At 37.4% G+C, this 7,200-nt stretch overlaps 1 pseudogene; it reads left to right on the plus strand.

Moving 5' to 3' along the window:
* The first annotated feature begins 378 nt into the window (after positions 1-378).
* LOC101435466 (E3 ubiquitin-protein ligase Mdm2-like) lies at positions 379-2,338 on the plus strand (annotated as a pseudogene).
* Positions 2,339-7,200: the final 4,862 nt, after the last annotated feature.

The raw sequence follows: 7,200 nt of genomic DNA on the forward strand, positions 1-7,200 counted from the left end.
GCTCTGATCCATACGGGCTCTCAGGAGGTTGGGGGGTCTCCACATTTAGCTTCCCAGCCCCAGTGGCCTCCTACTGTCAGGAGGACAGATGGGGAAAGGAGGGAGCATGGCTATTAGCAAATTTGTTCCTTTTGTTTGGGGCCTGTGTTGCCCCGTGTGACTGGAAGGGGGATGGAGCAAGAAGCTGAGCCTTCCTCTGGTCAGAACCTCTAACTCAGGTTCTGATGCTTTTACCTCAAGGAATCGTCTACCCCCAACCTAATGTGTTGGAATACACCAGTGGTGTGAAATTGACAACAAGGCTTCCATGTGCCCCATGAACAGAACTGGGGACCCTCAAAAGATCCCACTGCAGGCATGAAAAACCCTGCATGGCAAATGTGCAATACCAACAATTATCTATTTACTGATATGTTATGAGCACCTCACAGATTCCTGTCTCAGAACCAGAGACCCTGGTTAGAACAAAACAATCATTACTGAAGTTGCTAAAGTCTGTTGGTGCACAAAAAGACACATAATGAAAGGCATTATATTTTATCTTGGCCACTATATTATGACCAAGTGATTATATGATGAGAAACAACAACATATTGTATATTGTTCAAATTATCTTCTAGGGGAGTTGTTTGTAGTGCCAAGCTCCTCTGTGAAAGAACACAGGAAAATGTTTACATGGTTTACAGAAACTTGGTAGTAGTCAACCAGCAGGAACCATCAGATTCAGGTGCATCTCTAAGTGAAAACAGGTGTCACCTTCAAGATGGCAGCCATCGAAGGGGCCCTGTGCAAAAGGTGTAGGAAGAGAAACCTTCATCCTCAAATTTGATTTTTAGACCTTCCTCTAGAAGGAGAGTAATTAGTGAGACAGAAAATTCAGAAGAATTAGCTGGTGGACAAGAGAGAAAGCATCACAAATCTGCTAGCATTTACCTTTCCTCTGATGAAAGTCTTGCTCTATGTATAATAAGGAAGATATGGTGTAAAAGATTCTGTAGGAGTGAATCAATGGAGACTATCGAATCTGGATCTTGATGCTGGTATAAGTGAACATTCTGGTGATTGGTTGAATCAGGATTCAGTTTCAGATCAATTCAGTGTATAATTTGAAGTTGAATCTCTTGATTCAGAAGATTAGTGAAGAAGGACAAGAACTCTAATATGAAGACCGTCAGATTTATCAAATTATTGTATATCAAGCAGGGGAGAGTGATACAGACTCATCTGAAGAAGATCCTGAAATTTCCTTAGCGGTCTGTGGGAAACGTATTTCGTGCAATGAAATGAATCCTCCCCTTGTGGAAATGCATTACAACAGATGTGAGAATTGGATTCCTGAAGATAAAGGAAATGATAAAGGGAAAATACCTGGGAAATCCCTGCTAGAAAACTCAACACATGTAGAAAAGGGCTTTAATGTTCCTGATTTCAGAAAAAAGACATAGAGGAAAATAATAAAATCACACAAGCCTCCCAATCCCAAGAAAATGAGGGCTATTCTCAGCCATCAACTTCTAGTAGCAACATTTATAGCAGTCAAGAAGATGTCAGCCACCTGCCCATTGGGATTTAAGCCCCCTCTCAAGTAGAAGCATAATTGGATCACTATCCCAAAATCCTCAAGACTGGGGAGTGAACAATGGACCAAAGTAGACAGTATTATTAACTTAATATTATTAAGTCTATTATAGACTTAATATTATTCTAGCAATGGAAGAACTTTTATCATTGATGTAAAGGTAGTGGCCACTAGAGGTTCTAAGGTGAGAGAGAGGGAAGAATAGGTATAATATGGGGACATTTGGGGCACTGGAATTGTCCTGCATGACATTGCAATGACAGGTACAGGCCATTACATTTGGTCATAACCTATAAAGTTGGGTAAGACAGAGTGTAAGCTATAATAGAAACTATAGTACATTGTTAATAACAATGTTTCAATATGTGTTCATCAATTGTAACAAATTTACCACACTAATGAAAGATGTTAATGTGGGAAAGTGTGGGAGGATTAGGAGGAGCAGTTGGGGAATATGGGACTCTCCTATATTTTTAATAAACATTTATATAATCTAAAGCTTCTCCAAAAATTGAAGCTATCAGAGAGTTTGAGAGGAATGAAACACAAGATAAAGAAAAATGTATGGAATCTAGTTTCCATCTTTGTGCCATTGAAGCTTGTGACCTAAAATTGACTGTATCATCCATGACAAAAAAGGACATCTTATGGCTTGTTTTACATGTTCAAAAAAGCTAAAAAAAAAACAAAAAACAAAATAAGCCCTGCCCAATATGTAGGCAGCCAGTTCAAATGATTATGCTAATTTATTTCCCCTAGTTGACTTGTTTGTAAGAGTAGAATTATATATTTCTAACTATGTAACCCTAAAAACTTAGACAGTTATTTTGGCAACATTACATTTATTTTTATGTTTTTATACATATCAAAGTGTAAAAGTATCTCAGTCCATGTAGAATTCTTCTCCATAATGTAATTTTTTATACATTTTTTTAAAAATTATTTATTTCTCTCCCCTCTCCCCCCACCCTGGTTGTCGGTTTTCTGTGTCCATTTTTTTAAAAGATTTTATGTATTGATTGATTTCTCTCCCCTTCCCCCCCACCCCAGTTGTCTCTTCTCTTTATCTATTTGCTGCATTTTCTTTGTCTGCTTCTGCTGTTGTCAGAGGCACTGGGAATTTGTGTTTCTTTTTATTGTGTCATCTTGTTGTGTCAGCTCTCCATGTGTGCAGCGCCATTCCTGGGCAGGCTGCATTCTCTTTCGCACTGGGCGGCTCTCCTTACAGGGTGCACTACTTGAGCATGGGGCTCCCCTACGCGGGGGACACCCCTGCATGGCACAGCACTCCTTGCATGCATCAGCACTGCACATGGGCCAGCTCCACGGGTTAAGGAGGCCTGGGGTTTGAACTGCAGACTTCCGATGTGGTAGATGGATGCCCTATCCACTGGGCCAAGTCTACTTCCCTCCTTATGGAATTTACCTACTTGAGGAGGCAATGGGGTTTAGTGAATATTCACTTCACTTTAGGAAAATTTCACTACTGTTTATAGTTCATATTTGGGTTTTAATGTAATTTGAACTGGCTATATAGCTGGTTATTTAATTGTATCCTTCATATTTTAATTCATTTCCACCTTCACTTAAATGAAAATATCTGATTTTTCAAAATATAAGTAGGGTATTCACATATAAGTTATTTAGCACATTTCTTTTAAGGAGATAAATTTTGTAAGAAAGATTTATTATTTAAATTTTAGATACTCTTAAATCTTCTCATCCTTAGTTACTCTGCTCTTACAGAGTCTCTTAAAATATTCTTTACAAATAAATAGAAATTGGTAGTTATATTCTGTGCTACTGAAGTAAAAAATGTACCAATTTTTCTCCAGGTATAGGTGGTGATGATTTTGTCCATTGAGAATCTTTGAGAAGAGCCAATACAACTTTTTTAAAGCTCTGTAGTAGAATGTGGAGTTGTCCTGGGAGGTCCAATGTGACATATATTTTCAGGGTTTGGTGGGAATTGTTTGTTTCTCTCAAGTGAAAAACAGTTTAATTCACTTTGAAGTGTCTTCTTAGGCAGGGTTACACAGTCCCTATTAATTGCCTAGATATCAGACCTTTGCTTAAGACCAGTTTTAGAAACCAGTGAATTTAGAAAGATTAATTCACAAATTAGTTAAAAGGAAGAACTGTTCATTTTTTAAAAAATATAGCTGGAAAGGTCAACATTTCTCTAAATTATCCAGAAAATATATATCACTTCCTTCAAGAATTACAGGGTCATGGGATTCTAATATTGCCGTCAAACTGCACAGATTGACTTATTGATTTATATATACATATGAGTCCTTCAGCAAAATATTATGAATAAACAAACCTTTAGGCAAGTGGAGTTGAGTTTTAATTTAAAGTTCCAGTGTTTTGCTTCTGGTTATGACAGGTTGAGGGCAATAAAATAAACTGAACTATGAGTTTAGAATAGAACTGAGGGATAATTTTAAACAGCAACATAGTGTGTCTGTTACTAGCAGTAGATAGACTTCAGAAAAACAATAAACACAACCACACATGACTTACCCATGTATACGTATGTAAATATAAAACAAATGGCTGAAGGTATTGGTAATTAAGCCAAAGCTATTCTCAAATACAGTAAAGCTTAATTAATTTTTAATTTATGATACTTCCAACTAGAGCTAAACAGAATACATCCTTTCTAAGAAGAGTTAGTATAAATGAGATAATTTAATGTACATTCAGAGTATATCTATGCAGTGATTATGCTGCTTACAATGCAAAACTATGAGCAAATGGAATCTCATTTTAAATGCCTATGGATTATTAATGTGGTCTTAATTACCTAAATTTTAAAGTATGGTGTAAAGTATTATTGGTTAATTTACAAAGAAACAATTTATTAAGTGATTTAAAAAATTTAAAAAGCAATGCTATTACATGTAGCAGTGATTATTGCTACTTCTCTAAGGTTAGATCTATCTCAACTCCAGTTATTTACAGGGTTTCTAGCATTATAAATTTAACTGATTGCTGGGTTTGCCAATATCTAGATGATAAAAATGGACCTAAAATAATGTTCCATTCAGGAGAAAGTGATCATTGGTCAAAAAAAGAGGTAAATGTTTAATAAAAATTTTGGTATCCTGTTAAAAATTAGTCAGCCCTTGTTACAGATCAATAAGTTAAATGTATTTGGCTTTGGGGCACTTTATTTGAAGCTTTAACTAGCTTTTCACAACTTATAATTTGGTGACTATAAACTCTTCTTTATGCAAGAAAACTGTAATAAAGACAGGGCCAAAATTGGATATATACAAGACTGGTTGTATATATTGGTTGTATATAACCAATCAGTCAGGTTAGATTCAGACAATAGAGATGGGACTCCCATATACAAGACAGAGAACTTAAAAGTGACTCTGATAATGATACTTTTACTGATGTAAGAAAGAAAATCACTAAATTAGCTATTGATTCAATGACAAGTATCCCACTTGCATGTGTAATGCCTGCATTTTTTAATTTATTTTTTTATTATTGATTCTGTAAAAATATTACATTAAAAAATATATGAGGACCCATTCAACCCCACCACCCCCACCCCACCACTCCCCCCCAGCAACACTCATTCCCATCATCATGACACATCCATTGCATTTGGTAAGTACATCTCTGGGCACCTCTGCACCTCATGGTCAATGGTCCACATCATGGCCCATACTCTCCCCCATTCCATCCAGTGGGCCCTGTGAGGATTTACAATGTCTGGTGATTGCCCCTGAAGCACCATCCAGGGCAGCTCCAAGTCCCAAAGACGCCTCCACATCTCGTCTCTTCCTGCCATTCCCCATACCCATTAGCCACCATGTCCACTTTTCCCACTCCAATGCCACCTTTTCTCTGTGGACATTGGATTGGTTATGTCCATTGCACCTCTATGTCAAGAGGAGGCTCAGATTCCACATGGATACTGGATGTAATCCTCCCGCTTTCAGTTGTAGGCACTCTAGGCTCCATGGTGTGGTGGTTGTCCTTCTTCAACTCCATCTTAGCTGAGTGAGATGAGTCCAATAAATCAGATTGTAGGTGCTGGAGTCTGTTGAGGCTCAGGGCCTGGCTATCACATTGTCAGTCCAGAGATTCAAATCCCCTAAATATATCTTAAACCCCAATACCAACTACAACTCCAGGACAGTAGCATGAAGGTCTTATGAAGAGAGATCCCATCTGAGTCCAGATTCATCACGCATAAACACCAGCTCCAAAGAAGGGCCATCTGACATGTCAGTTAACCCCATCTGCCATGACCATAACACCCATGGATCTCTTTAGCCCTCAAAGGAACCAATACCTGGGGGTTGTATCTACTTTATCTGTCTCTTAGACTCTGCTCAGGTGTGCATAAGGGCAATCCTTCTGACAGCCTCCAGACTCTTTTTTTTAGAGACTCGTAGCCATATAAACTCATTTCTTCTTTCCATTTCCCCCTTGCATTAGGTCAAACAGCATTTTAAAGTCATGTTATTTTATGTAGACAGGGATATTCTGCTGATCCACATTGAACCTTCCTTTCCAGGTCATTTTCCAGTTGCATCATCAGTTGGTAGTTGATAGTGATCCCTCGGTGCCAGGGAGGCTCATCCCCGGGTCCCACGCTGGGGGGAAGGCATTGCATTTACATGCTGAGTTTGGCTTCGAGACTGGTAATGCCTGCATTATCCCTTTACCCAATACAGATAAACTTACATAACATGATTTGGTCAATATTAAGGTTATATTTAAAATGGAAACTCAGCATACTTAATTGGGAGTAATATACATGAATTGTTACATCATTTAAATAGGAATGATTTCTTCTTTCTCAGACTAATGGACTCTTGTAAAATGACAAAGTGCTGATGCTTATATGACCTCCATAAATGGTAAAAAAATACAAATAGAGAGACATTCAAGGTGATTTTCTAGATCTAATCTTAACCTAACTTTAGATCATATTGGATTGCTTAATTTCCATGTGGGAAAATACATAAAACTTTTCTCTATGTTTGGTCAGGAAGATGTGTACTAGGTTATCTTTTTCCATGTATACCAAAGATGTTTACACTAGCAAGGGAATTTCCAGGAAGATGGCAGAGCAGGGAGATTCAGGACCCACTCCTATTTCAAAAGAGCTAGTGAAGAGTCAGAAACTGTCTGTAACAACTGTTCTGGAGCTCAGGAGGGCAAAGGAGCATTATACAGCATCCAGAGAATGGTGTATGGAAAAAGACTGAGAAATTGTGCTAAACACTGTATACAGAACATTGCGATTATAATAAAAGCTATTGATTATACACTTTGGATAGATCATAGTGTATGTGAATACATCTAAAAAAACACAACTTAATAAACTAATAAATAATTGTGCAAGAGTAGCCAGAAATAGCAACTATGTACAGCAGGGGAATCGTAGAGAGGTTGCGATGTGAGGAATTTTCTTGTTTTTTATTATTACTGAAATAATGGAAATGCTCCAATAATGATTGAAGTGATGAATACACAACTATGTGATCATACCAAATTCCACTGTTTATATACTTTGTATGAACTGTAAGCTTTATTAATATGTATAAATAAAATTGACTTGTTAAAAAAGAACACTAAGCAGCTTAATT

This window comes from Dasypus novemcinctus, chromosome 29 (genome assembly GCF_030445035.2).
Source record: "Dasypus novemcinctus isolate mDasNov1 chromosome 29, mDasNov1.1.hap2, whole genome shotgun sequence".
In the NCBI taxonomy this organism is placed as follows: domain Eukaryota; kingdom Metazoa; phylum Chordata; class Mammalia; order Cingulata; family Dasypodidae; genus Dasypus; species Dasypus novemcinctus.